Here is a 13791-nt window from a genome sequence, read left to right on the forward strand (position 1 = left end):
GGAAAAGGCGAACCGCTCTTTGTCCTGCTCATGCAGCGGAATTGAGAAAAAGCAGCCTTTAATATCAATCACGGCACAAGGCTGGTTTGTGGGTATAAAAGAATTGCTGGGCAGCTTGGGCAGCACTGGTCCCATTGGCTGAATCTTTTTGTTGACAGCTCGTAGGTCATGTAACAGGCGAAAACCTTCGCCACTGCGCTTGGGAATGACAAAAACTGGTGTGTTCCACGGTGAAACTGAGGGCTCGCCATGGCCCTGCTGCTGCTCCAGGCCCTGCCCGAGGGGCTGCCCGCCGGCGCGGAGCCCGCCCAGGCTGAGAGAGCTTGTCAAGATACTGACATTTGCTAAATGTCCTGGAGAGGGAGAGGGAGTGACTTCAGCAGGAAACTGGATTTTGTTAATGAAAGAAGATAATTCACAGGAGAAGGGTTTTGGCTGGTGTGGACCATCATCATCATCCTCAGCTGCTGTTGTGCTTGCCATCACCGCCGCACCAAGCACCGCCTGCAGGCCCAGCAGCGGCAGCACGAGATCAACCTGATCGCCTACCGGGAGGCCCATAACTACTCAGCCCTGCCCTTCTATTTCCGGTTTTTGCCAAATTATTTGCTACCTCCCTATGAGGAAGTGGTGAACCGACCGCCGACCCCCCCGCCCCCGTACAGTGCCTTACATCAGCAGTGTGTCCCAGCAGGCAGCAGTAGCACAATCCCGGACACGCCCAGAGCCCTGCAGCCAGCACAGAGCAGCTCTGCAGCACCCAGCAGCAATACCAGCAGTACTGACCAGCACCGGGGCGCCCGGCCGCGGGGACCCTGAGCCCTCCACCACCGTGCTGGGTGAGAGAGCCGTGGCCAAAACGCAACGCATGGAGCCCAGCGGCGCCAGCACGGGAGCCGAGCTGGTGGAGAGGGCCGGTCCCGATAAGGATACGGAGTGCAAGGAGGAACTGCTGAAAGGTTACAGCTCTAAAAGCTTGGAGCAAAGCGGCGCCATCCCCGACGCCAAGGACAAGACGCCGGGCAGGCAGCGCCGTTTCACCGGCGACTCGGGCATAGAAGTGTGTGTGTGTGCAACCGGGGTCATCACCACGACGACCTCAAGGACTTTGATGGGCTCATTGACGACGCTCTGGACGGGCCCCTGGACTTCTGCGACAGCTGCAGCAGCCGTCCCCACGGGGACGAGGAGGAAGGGCTCTTCAGTGCCACGGAGGAGCTCTTTTTGTTTGCACGCCACGGGGTTTGATTTACAAATTCGGCAAAAGTTGCCGGCATAAGCTCTGAGTCTGGGTCGGAATCCGAATAGAAATCTGAATCGAAGCAGGGCTTTGCGCAAGAAGGACATTGTTTTCTAGATTTAAACTCCTTGCACCACTCATCCCGGCTCGGCCTTAGGGGTGTCTCGACCTCGCTCTCTGACTGGGAGGAAGTGGAGTGGTCAGGGACTTCCGGCAGACTGTGCTTTTTAGTTGGACTCCGCCCTCTGGGTTTTTGGTGGCGACGCCTGCCTTACTCCGCCTTTTTTCTAGGGGCTTCTTGGCCATATAAGGAAACGTGTGACGGCTCGCTCTCTGATAGGCCTCCGGTCTCCCCTCCCAGTTAGAAACCACGCCTCCCTCCCCTTGGTCTTGACCGCGCATGTCTGTGGCGGGAATCAGCTGTTGGCCCCGCCCCTCCCGCTCCCCTTCGGCGCCATTTTGTGGGGCATAGGGTGGTGGTCTTATTTTCATTTCACTTTCATTAATATCATTAGTACCGGCGTTAGAAAACGGGGAACTATCGCGTTGGGGAAGTGGGTTTGGGTTAGGTTTAGGATCGGAGGTCGGGAGTGGAGATGAGGGTCGCGACAGCGAAGGGTTGTTAGTATCCAACAACGAATGTGAACTTGCAAGGTTATCGGTAACAACAGTCTGAGTTGCGGCTCCAACACCCAGCTTCGGAATGGCTCTTAAACATTGCTGGGCTGCCTTCCACGTCTCTTGCTCTTCTAGAGCCTTTGTCAATGCTTGTTTAACTTTGCCCCATCTCTTTAGACATTTACTAGAGCCGGAGGCAATAACGTCTTCAGCAAGAGCAGTCGTGCACAACCCCCAACATTCGGAGTGCAAAACGTCCACAGGACGATCAATAGCATTCAGCATTAACAACCACCTAATAGCAGTATTAAAGTCATTAAACTTGCAATGAATTCCCCACTGTGTGTGGATTTCTTCAATTACCTTCCCGAGTGATTCCATCTCGGTGGTACTGGGAGCGTCCTCCTCACCGGGGTCAGCCAGCTGCCTCGGTCGTCTCCTCCGCCAGCGTGCTTCCCGTCGCCCGCCGCTCAAGCCCGTGTGCCGGGGAGCAGACCGGGTTGCGGCACCACTATGTTGCCTGTAGCTTAGGCTAGTGCGACCTGGTTAGGAGCGAGACCACGGCGCACTTACTACCTTGCCGGACAGATCACACATCACACCAATGTGGTGAACGGCGAAATGCAATTTCTTTCCTGTGGACACCCGCTTATAGAACCGCGGCGTGCCCACGTCACTTCCTTTTGCGGTTACGTAACTTGGCAACTCAATGGAGAGGAAGGGGCCCTACCTCCTCGTACAACCCGAGATCTTCCGTGCGGTTGTGGCTAACTACACCAAACCCCCAAAAAATCCCCCCAAAAATCCGCAAAAAAACCTCAAAAAAACCACCAAAAAGCATCCCAAAAAAATCCCAAAAATTAACAAAAGCCCAAAAGTAATTCCCAAAAAAATCCCCAGAAAATCCCCAAAAATTTTTAAAAATATCACCCCAAAAAAATCCCAAAAATAAGCTGGAGCTGGTGGCCAAACCAAAAAATACTACCCAAAAACCACCAAAAATTACAAAAAACAAAATATCCAAAAAATCGCCAGGATAAAATAAAAATTAAAAAAAACAAAAAAATCCCCGTAAAAATTCCCCAAACCCCCCCCCAAAAATCCCAAAAAATCCCCGCAAAAACCTCAAAAAAAACCCAAAAATACCATCCCAAAAGTATCCCCAAAAATTACCAAATTCCCTCAAATAAATCTCCAAAAAACTACCCAAAAAATCCCCAAAACTTTTAAAAAATATCCCCCCCAAAAAATCCCAAAAATCCGCTGCAGATGGCGGCCAAAGGGGAGAAAGAACCTCAAAAATCCACCTAAAAACCCCCCAAAATTACCATAAAAAATCTCAAAAAAATCGCCAAAAATTTAAAAAAAAAAAAAAAAAAAAAAAAAAAAAAAAAAAAAAAAAAAAAAAAAAATCCCCAAAAAATATCCCCCCAAAAATTCCCAAAAATCCCCCCAAAAACACCCCAAAAAACCTCAAAAAACCCCCAAAAACCATCCCAAAAATAGCCCCAAAAATTACCAAAATCCCCCCAAAAATTTCCCCAAAAACATCCCCCAAACAACCTCCAAAAATTACCAAAAACATTCCCAAAAGAAACCCCAAAAACCACCTGGAGCTGCCGGCCAAAGGTAAGAAAAAAGCCCCCCAAAATCCCCCAAAAATTACCAAAAATATTTCCCCAAAGAATTCCCAAAGAAGTTCCAAAAACCCACCAAAAATCCCCCCAAAATCCCCAAAAAAGGCCCATAAAAACCTAAAACAAACAAATTTAAAAAAATCCTCATAAATATTCCCAAAAATTCCCAAAAACCCGAAAAAAATTTCCTAAATCCCAAAAAGATTCCCAAAAAATTTCCCCCCAAAATGCCCCAAAAAAATCCCAAAAAAATCCCAAAAATTACCAAACGCCCCTCCCAAAATTTCCAAAAATCCTGAAAAAAATTCCCAAAAACATCCCCCAAAAATTACCAAAAATATTCCCCAAAAAAACTCCAAAAATTAGCTGGACCAGGTGGCCAAAGTGAGAAAAAAAACCCAAAAAACACCCAAAAAAACCAGCCAAAAACACCCCAAAAATATCCCCAAAAATTATTAAAAATGGCTCAAAATGATGCCCCTTTCACACCGCTGGTAGAAATGACACAATACCAAAAAAACCTGTACCTGTTCCGTTTTCAGACTGAAGCAACAGGATATTCCTGGCTTCTAGTGCAGCAGGGAAGGGAAGTGTTTGGATAATCCTGTCTTCATTTGAAGATTTCTTCATGAAAGCCATCACTGCCCTCAATTGGGACATCCAAAACACCCAGGACATCTAAAAAATGAAGAAAAAAATCTAAGCAGAGGATCCAGACTACCAGGAAAAACAACAGAGGTAGAATGCAACACTCCAAGAATACAAGGCATCTTTTTAATTTATCAAAAAAAAAAAAAAAAAAAAAAAAAAAAAAAAGGACGAAAGCCACCTTTGTCACACAATACAACGTATTATGCCAATTATATATTTGGTTTTTGTTCCCCTGTATTGTTCTGTGTTTGCACTTGCTGCTGCATTTCCATGCCTTGCTCTGTATGTAAATTCACCTTTAGCACTGTGTCCATGGAGTGTATCTGTAATTGAATTGGTACCTGTCCTTGCCTTTGTACACCTTGCTGTGTTTTGCTGTGAATAAAAACATTCATTCAATAAAGTTAAGTCACCCCTAGTCAGGATACCCCACTTCTTCCCCTTGGCTCCTGTCTTTCTTTGGTGTGATTTAGTCTTTTTTTTTCACTGTATTTCTTGCTTTGCTTCTCACTTTACCTTTCAGTCTATTTATGACTGTGCTTTTCTGTTTTTTAACTTTATTTTTTGACTGCCTCTCTAACTCTATCTCTGTGTTTCTGTTTCTCACTGCTTCTAACTCTGTCTCTCTGGTTCTCTAACTCTATGGCTGTTTCCTTATATCCCTCTACCACTCTTCCACTGAAAGTCTTTCTCTGTTTCTCTAACTCTGTTTTACTATTTTCCCCTAACCCGAACTCCGTTTTGCTCTTTCTCTCTATTTCATATTAGCTCTAGTTTTAACCCTAACTCTAACCCTGTTTCCAACTTTGCGTTCTAGCTGTAAAATTAAAAAATCAGCAGTAGAAATTTTCAGGCTCCCTGTGAGAAAAAAAAACCAAAACAAAACCAAACAAATTAAAAAAAAAAAAAAAACAAAGCAAAACAAAACACAACAAAACAAACAAAAAAAAAAAACACAAAAAAGCCCCGGCAAAATACCTTACATTATTATTTAAATAAAAATATTTACACCTCAGGAGCCTGAAATTTTCTACTGCTGCACCAGACATACCTATTTTTTCTTCTTTTTCATATATACCAGGTAGGGCCCCTCATTAATACTCCAGATGGCAGTGACTAATAATTACCTTGATTGACCATTCCATGCCTACTCTGGAGTACTAATGAAAGTAGAGAGTTAACTACAGCCACACCTTATTAGTTAGTTGGGCAGTTAATTCAGTATTTAGCTAACTAGCCAATTTCTCGGTGCACCACCACGCCTGTCACTCACCCAAAGATCCACTTCTCACACAAGCCCAGCCCGTCGCAACCCCAGCCCCGCTCCGGCGCCCTGGCAGCGCTGCCGTCCTGTGGGCACAGCGCGGTGCTGCGCGCGTGCCCTTCCGATGATGGGGGCGAGCGCGTGCCGGGACGCTGCCCTGTAGGACTGCCGCCACGCTGCGGATGCCGCTTGCGGCAGGAGCCCGGCCGAGACAAGCATCCCCGCCCGTGCCTGCCGCCGCTCGAGCGTCGGCCGGAGCTCTTTTCGGCGTCGTTGCCGGATTCAGGCAGGCGGATTAGAAATTGACATGGTGAGGGGCGTTACGGGTACCACAACAAAGATGGCAGCCGGGCCGGAAGTGGCCTCTGCCAGTACTAAAGACGGCAGCAGCGAAGGGCGGAAGACTTGTCTTGCCACTCTCAAGATGGCGGTTTGGCCGGCACGCGCCTGACCTTCTATATATGGCGGCAGAAAGGGCGGGAAAGCAAGGACCTCAGTGTGATTTTGGGGGCTGCCTGCGCGCGACGCAGACACCGATCCCCGCGGCGCGGTTTTCTGCGGCGTTTCCGAGAGTGCGGACACGGGCTGTGGGCTCAGCTGCGCCGCGGGCGCGTGGGAGTCGGACAGGCGCCGACAGGCAGCGGCAGAGATGCCTTTCTCTGCTTCGGGGTTCTGCTGCGGCCGTAGGCGCCATCTGGAGCGTGGCTGCAGTCCCACATGGCAGGGTCCCGGCACGGGGTGGGGGGTCGGGGGGGGGGGGGGGGTGGCTTTCGCCATCTTGAGAAGGGTAGCATGCAGTACCGCACTGTGCCCACAAGGCGGCAGCACTGCCGCACTTCCCACGCTCGCAGCCACGGCCGGTCTCAGCCTTCGCCAGCGCGGACCTCGCAGCCCGAACTCGGCGTCACCCTCCCCTCTATTCACACACACCCCCCGCTCCCCGCTCGATCCGGGCGGCGGCGGCGACGCCTCAGTGTGAAAAACACGGTTCACGGTTCTGGGAGAATTACAAGGTTTAATAAAAAAGGCAATAGGAGACCTGCACGAAGCCAAGGGTTAAAAGGACCGGGTGCTTGGCATGCTGCCCGGAGCACACCTGCATTGGGAACACCCCTGTAAATACGTTTCACGATCCATCCATTTGTTACATACTCATAGACCTTCATGTACAGTCAGCAGTTTCTGGGAACTGTTTAGCACGGCCACTCCTTGGCTCCGCCTTTTTAGAGCGTGCCTGGTTTTTGGCTTGTGGTTTTATTCTTCTCCTTTTCCCTTTTCATTTGGGTGGTGGTCCAGCCGGTGAGTGTTGATAATTGTCAGCTGCAGGGGTCCCCAACACCCCTAAAATATCTCCCAAAAACCCCCCCAAATATCCCAAAAAAACAAAAAAAAAATCCCAAAAACCCCAAAAATTGCTAAAAAATACCAACCCCCCCCCCCCCACCAAAACAGCCCAAAAACACCCCAAAAGATTACCGAAAACCCCCCAAAAATCACCTGAAGCTGGCGGCCAAATAGGAGAAAAAAACCCAAAACCACCCAAAAACATTCTCAAAAATTACCAAAAACCTCCCAAAACATTCCCAAAACAATCCCTAAAATATCCCTAAAAATTACCAAAAAAAACCCCAAAATTCCCCAAAACGCAAAAACAGTTCCCAAAAAAAAAAAACCCCAAAATTACAAAAAATATTCTTAAAAAAATCCCCCCCCAAAATCACCTGGAGCTGGCGGCCAAAGGTAAGAAAAACAACTCAAAAACCCCCCAAAAATACCCCAAAAAATACCCAAAATATCGCAAAAAAAAAAAAAAAAAAAAAAAAAAAAAAAAAAATCCCTCCAAATATTTCCCAAAACTCCCCAAAAATTCAAAAAGAAACCACCAAAAATCTCAATAAAAACTCAAAAAAACCCCAAAAATCCCAAATATATCCCCCAAAATCACCAAAAATCCAAAAAAAATTCCCCGCCAAAAAAATCCCCAAGATTACCAGAAATATCCCACCAAAAAACCCCAAAAGCCACGTGGAAGTGGCGGCCAAAGGTAAGAAAAATCCCAAAAAAACCCCACAAAAATACCCCAGACAAAATCCCCAAAAATCGTCAAAAATTTAAAAAAAAAAAAAAAAAAATCTCCAAAAAAGTCCCCCTAAAAATTCCCCAAACTGTTGCCTGTAGCTTAGGCTAGTGCGACCTGGTTAGGAGCGAGACCACGGCGCACTTACTACCTTGCCGGACAGATCACACATCACACCAATGGGGTGAACGGCGAAATGCAATTTCTTTCCTGTGGACACCCGCTTATAGAACCGCGGCGTGCCCACGTCACTTCCTTTTGCGGTTACGTAACTTGGCAACTCAATGGAGAGGAAGGGGCCCTACCTCCTCGTACAACCCGAGATCTTCCGTGCGGTTGTGGCTAACTACATTTCCCCCTCTCCATGAACAATTAACTTTAACTTATACAAACGCAACAACTACAATTTGGATAGACAACTTGTTAACAACATGCAAATAAACTAAATCGTTAGTAAATTAAACGAGCTTTGCGGTTAGTTTAAGTTAGCTGCCTTTGCTGCAAAAGCAAAATATCAACTTGACTTAACCGGGCTTTAACAAACCGGGTGACTCTATTAAGCAAACAAGGTCCAAATATAAGGGCAAGTATTATAACAACAACGGGTCCTATTAGGGTAGAGACTATAGGGGTAATCCAAGGGTGTTGGCTGAAGAGGGATTTAAACCAGTTTTGCTGCTGGAGCTCGTAGCTGCGACGCTTGAGTCTATTTTTGAGCTCTGCCGTAGATTGTCGGATGGGACCTGAGCGGTTCACGTAGGTGCAACACTCCTCGTTTAAAGCTGCGCATAATCCTCCCTGCTGCATTAGCAGCAGCTCCAGACCTCGCCTATTTTGGAGGACCATTTCTGACAGGAAAAACAAAGATTCTTCCAGTCTTAAAATATTTCCGTGGATTTCAAGGAGGTCTTCGTCTATTGTTTGCTGTAACTGCTGCAGGCTTTGTTTTTGTGTGGCTAGTGATGTAATGCCGGTGGCTGCACCTGTTCCTCCGAAAGTTAGCAGAACTGCTAGACTGACTGCGGTGGCTACTTCCCGTTTTATTCGCTGCGGCTCAGTCTCGAAGTGCAGCGTGACCTCATCATCCGTGTGGTAAAGGATCCTGGGAATGACAACAACTTGAACACAGAAATCGTTAATTTCGTTAAAGTGCTTTACGGAAACACAGGGGGTAAGCCCGGTGGCGTGACAAGCCCACATATTTCCCGATGCAGGAACGGCCCATTTTTTTGCGTTGGTCTAAGCGGATTGAGGAGCCACACAGCTCTTTATTTTGGGTTTTAACACTTTTGTTTCCTATACAAGCTCCATAGCCTGAAATTATTCCTAGGGTGATCCCTTTGCTGGGAGCATCCCACTTGCATTGTTTGGGACTGGCTTCCTGGGAATATTTAAAGGTTTTTTTGGAACCAATTCCCTCGTAAAAGGGCGGTCTGGAATCGTAACACAACCAACATGACCTTGTGAGTTCGGGACGTGAGGTGTTAAGGGATATAAAGGCAGCACGCAACATTCCGGTAAACAAATTTTGCGAAAGGGTCTCGGGTGTAGGAATAGCTTGTGCAGGGTTTAATAAGGTAGCGGTGGCAAGCGGTTTTTTTTCTCCATGGATAAGGTGGCCATGGGGGGTTTATTTTTTCGAAAGGTCGCCAATTCATTAGGCACTACTGCTATGTGTCGCTTATGTGATGGGGACCTAATGATTTGCACGACAGCGCCTCTGTCAGGATTGCGGGTGAGAGACATATCTTCACGCATGTAAATTGACCATAATTTGCCTATTGCCCAAGATGGATCATTCGCCCGCAGGACCGTAACTGTGAGATGTGTGCAGTTTCCAGGATGCTTACCTTGGTAAGTGCTCCTGGAAATGCAGCTACTGGGCCAACCTGTCACTTTTAAGAATTCGTCTTCCTTGGGAGGCTTCCATCGGTTGCCAGTTACTATGGTCTCGCATCCCCAATATCCACAGAACCAGTAACCTGGGTAGGTGCAATACTCTTTACCGGGGTTATTACTCGGGCACCAATATGTCCCTACCTTGATGACTTGAGAGGCTTGGCCGGATCGATCGCTGGTAAAAATGTCTGTCAGGCGCACGGTCCAGGCTGGAGTGTTGGTTTCGGTCTGGCCTATGATGGCGCCAGTGATGAAGTTTCGAAACGTCCAGACGTGGGGCTGATAAGGGTGATGGCCGGTGTTGAGGCGGATCGATGTCAACAGGATGCAAAGGCACAAGAAGAGAGTCGGAGGCTTGGCTGATGGCCTGTAATAGGAGACCTGTGGGAAAATACTCAGAGTGTCTGTTAGCTTTTGCTAGGCAAAACCGGCCTTATGGATTTTAAGGGGCACCACTTAATGTCATTATCTCTTTTTACTGCTGCGTACCCTCTGCCAGTTACAACTAGTTTCCACCCTGTTTCCCATTCTCCTAACTCATTTTTTATGCTGACCGGGGGACCCTCTTGCACCGCTTCTACAGCCCAATGCTTCTGTGAAGGAGCCTGACCTTGATCCCCTCTAGGAAATTAATTTAGGGCGAGCATGGCAGTTGCGAGCAAACGTGGCTGCTCTGACGGGGGAATGGTACTGACAAACCCCTCAGCCCTTGCCAGAGTTTCCAGTTTTGACTTTAGGGTTTGATTGGCTCTCTCCACAATGGCCTGTCCGGTAGTGTTGTATGGAGTGCCCTGCTTCAGGACAATGCCCCATTTGTTGGTGAATTCTTGGGCCGCTTTTGAAACAAAAGGAGTTCCGTTGTCTGTTTTAATTTGCCTTGGGATACCGAGCCAGGCCATGGCTGATAACCAGTGTTGGACTGCAGCTTTAGAATTTGCTTTCGCCTGTTGGGTCCCAATAATGACTCCGCTGAACGTGTCTATGGTAACAGCGAGCCACGCTCTGGGTTTTAGTAGCTGGCATAGTGTGAAGTCGGTTTGCCAAATTTATGAGGCTTTTAGGCCTCTAGGGCTGACACCACAGGACCACAATGGAGACTTCTGGCAGTAAGGACAGGTGGCTACAATGTGCTTGGCATCAGACATGGAAATGTCGCATTGCTTGGCTAGTGCTCTGGCTCCTATGTGCAGGGACTCGTGCAACTGTCGCGCGCTTTGTAAGGTCCATAGGTTCTTGGCTGCGGCATCAGCTTTATCATTTCCCAGCTGGAAATATCCTTTAATGGGGCTGTGGCTGTTTATATGGATGACTGTCACAGTGCCTTGTCGTGAGTGCAGTGCTTCTTCAATCGTTAAAGCAGCCGGTGAAATGGCAACGCCTGGGTGAGACATGGACTGACAGAGCTTTGCTGCAAACAAGGAGTCAGTAACGATATTGAGATGGTTGGTTGGGAACAAGTTGCAAGCCAGCACTATTGCGGACGCTTCTAGCAACTGAACAGACAAAGACTGATCTTTCATTTTTACACATTGCCACCGACCTTGTTCTTGCCATACGACTGCTGCTGTAGAGGTTGTTGATGATGCATCCGTGAACACAGTTGGACCGGGTAGAGGTCGATCTAGGACTTTAGGTGGGAGATTAATGTCCACTACAGCGAGTAGCTGAATCCATGGAGGCTTCGCGGCGTAGCAGAGTTCTCCTCCGAATCCGAACAGAGCTAGTGCAAGGTGTTCTGAAAGCGCTACCGATGCAGAAGGAATTTGCTTTCTGAATGGGAGATATATTTTTGTGGGCTCGGAGCCTAGATGGTTCAGGGCGAGCTTTCGGCCCTTCATAATTACACTTCCGAGGCACTCAACTCCGGGAGTAAAGGCTCCTTGAGATTTTCCCAGGAGTACCCACTGCACTGGCTTGGCTGACTCGGGAGGGCCTTGAGCTAACGCTCCGACTCCCCCCTCCTTTGTGAAATGCACGTACAGGTCTAAAGGCAGGTTGGGATTCCACCTAGCTAGTGCAGCTACAGCCAACTGTCGTTCGATGTAATCAAGCGAGTGGGCGGCCTCTTTTGAGATAACTTTGGATTCCCAGAGGTGCTTGCCTTTCAAGAGGTCATACAAGGGGGACATGACCTCTGGGGGAATAAGGATGGTGTTTCGCAGCCACTGTAAAGACCCTACCAGCTGCTGAACATCATGCAGCGTCTTGACGTCGCGTCGGATTTTGAATGCAGGAGGTGACACACAAGAACTGTCAATTTTTACGCCCAAAAAGGTGACGGAAGGGCCCTTTTTTATCTTTGCTTCTGCTATTTCAAACCCGTTGATTTTCAGGGCACTTGAAACCTCTGTTACGATGGCGTCTACTTGGCTTGATGTGGAGGCGGCGATCAAGATGTCATCCATATACTGGATGATTGTTGCTTCGGGGTTCTTCAATCGGACTGGGGCCAGGGCTTTGCTAACGACGATTTGGCAAATCGTGGGAGAGCTGATCATGCCTTGGGGTAGAACCTTCCACTGAAACCGAAGGCTAGGTTGATGACCATTTGAAAAAATGATGGAAAAGGCGAACCGCTCTTTGTCCTGCTCATGCAGCGGAATTGAGAAAAAGCAGCCTTTAATATCAATCACGGCACAAGGCTGGTTTGTGGGTATAAAAGAATTGCTGGGCAGCTTGGGCAGCACTGGTCCCATTGGCTGAATCTTTTTGTTGACAGCTCGTAGGTCATGTAACAGGCGAAAACCTTCGCCACTGCGCTTGGGAATGACAAAAACTGGTGTGTTCCACGGTGAAACTGAGGGCTCGCCATGGCCCTGCTGCTGCTCCAGGCCCTGCCCGAGGGGCTGCCCGCCGGCGCGGAGCCCGCCCAGGCTGAGAGAGCTTGTCAAGATACTGACATTTGCTAAATGTCCTGGAGAGGGAGAGGGAGTGACTTCAGCAGGAAACTGGATTTTGTTAATGAAAGAAGATAATTCACAGGAGAAGGGTTTTGGCTGGTGTGGACCATCATCATCATCCTCAGCTGCTGTTGTGCTTGCCATCACCGCCGCACCAAGCACCGCCTGCAGGCCCAGCAGCGGCAGCACGAGATCAACCTGATCGCCTACCGGGAGGCCCATAACTACTCAGCCCTGCCCTTCTATTTCCGGTTTTTTGCCAAATTATTTGCTACCTCCCTATGAGGAAGTGGTGAACCGACCGCCGACCCCCCCGCCCCCGTACAGTGCCTTACATCAGCAGTGTGTCCCAGCAGGCAGCAGTAGCACAATCCCGGACACGCCCAGAGCCCTGCAGCCAGCACAGAGCAGCTCTGCAGCACCCAGCAGCAATACCAGCAGTACTGACAGCACCGGGGCGCCCGGCCGCGGGGACCCTGAGCCCTCCACCACCGTGCTGGGTGAGAGAGCCGTGGCCAAAACGCAACGCATGGAGCCCAGCGGCGCCAGCACGGGAGCCGAGCTGGTGGAGAGGGCCGGTCCCGATAAGGATACGGAGTGCAAGGAGGAACTGCTGAAAGGTTACAGCTCTAAAAGCTTGGAGCAAAGCGGCGCCATCCCCGACGCCAAGGACAAGACGCCGGGCAGGCAGCGCCGTTTCACCGGCGACTCGGGCATAGAAGTGTGTGTGTGTGCAACCGGGGTCATCACCACGACGACCTCAAGGACTTTGATGGGCTCATTGACGACGCTCTGGACGGGCCCCTGGACTTCTGCGACAGCTGCAGCAGCCGTCCCCACGGGGACGAGGAGGAAGGGCTCTTCAGTGCCACGGAGGAGCTCTTTTTGTTTGCACGCCACGGGGTTTGATTTACAAATTCGGCAAAAGTTGCCGGCATAAGCTCTGAGTCTGGGTCGGAATCCGAATAGAAATCTGAATCGAAGCAGGGCTTTGCGCAAGAAGGACATTGTTTTCTAGATTTAAACTCCTTGCACCACTCATCCCGGCTCGGCCTTAGGGGTGTCTCGACCTCGCTCTCTGACTGGGAGGAAGTGGAGTGGTCAGGGACTTCCGGCAGACTGTGCTTTTTAGTTGGACTCCGCCCTCTGGGTTTTTGGTGGCGACGCCTGCCTTACTCCGCCTTTTTTCTAGGGGCTTCTTGGCCATATAAGGAAACGTGTGACGGCTCGCTCTCTGATACGCCTCCGGTCTCCCCTCCCAGTTAGAAACCACGCCTCCCTCCCCTTGGTCTTGACCGCGCATGTCTGTGGCGGGAATCAGCTGTTGGCCCCGCCCCTCCCGCTCCCCTTCGGCGCCATTTTGTGGGGCATAGGGTGGTGGTCTTATTTTCATTTCACTTTCATTAATATCATTAGTACCGGCGTTAGAAAACGGGGAACTATCGCGTTGGGGAAGTGGGTTTGGGTTAGGTTTAGGATCGGAGGTCGGGAGTGGAGATGAGGGT

At 49.3% G+C, this 13791-nt stretch overlaps 2 pseudogenes; both read left to right on the top strand.

Annotated features, from left to right (window-relative positions):
- Window positions 1–249: 249 nt before the first annotated feature.
- LOC130266530 (WW domain binding protein 1-like) lies at window positions 250–1291 on the top strand (annotated as a pseudogene).
- Window positions 1292–12196: 10905 nt separating this feature from the next.
- Window positions 12197–13238, top strand: LOC130266531 (WW domain binding protein 1-like; annotated as a pseudogene).
- The last annotated feature ends 553 nt before the right edge of the window (window positions 13239–13791 follow it).

This window comes from Oenanthe melanoleuca, unplaced genomic scaffold, assembly GCF_029582105.1.
Source record: "Oenanthe melanoleuca isolate GR-GAL-2019-014 unplaced genomic scaffold, OMel1.0 S075, whole genome shotgun sequence".
NCBI lineage: Eukaryota > Metazoa > Chordata > Aves > Passeriformes > Muscicapidae > Oenanthe > Oenanthe melanoleuca.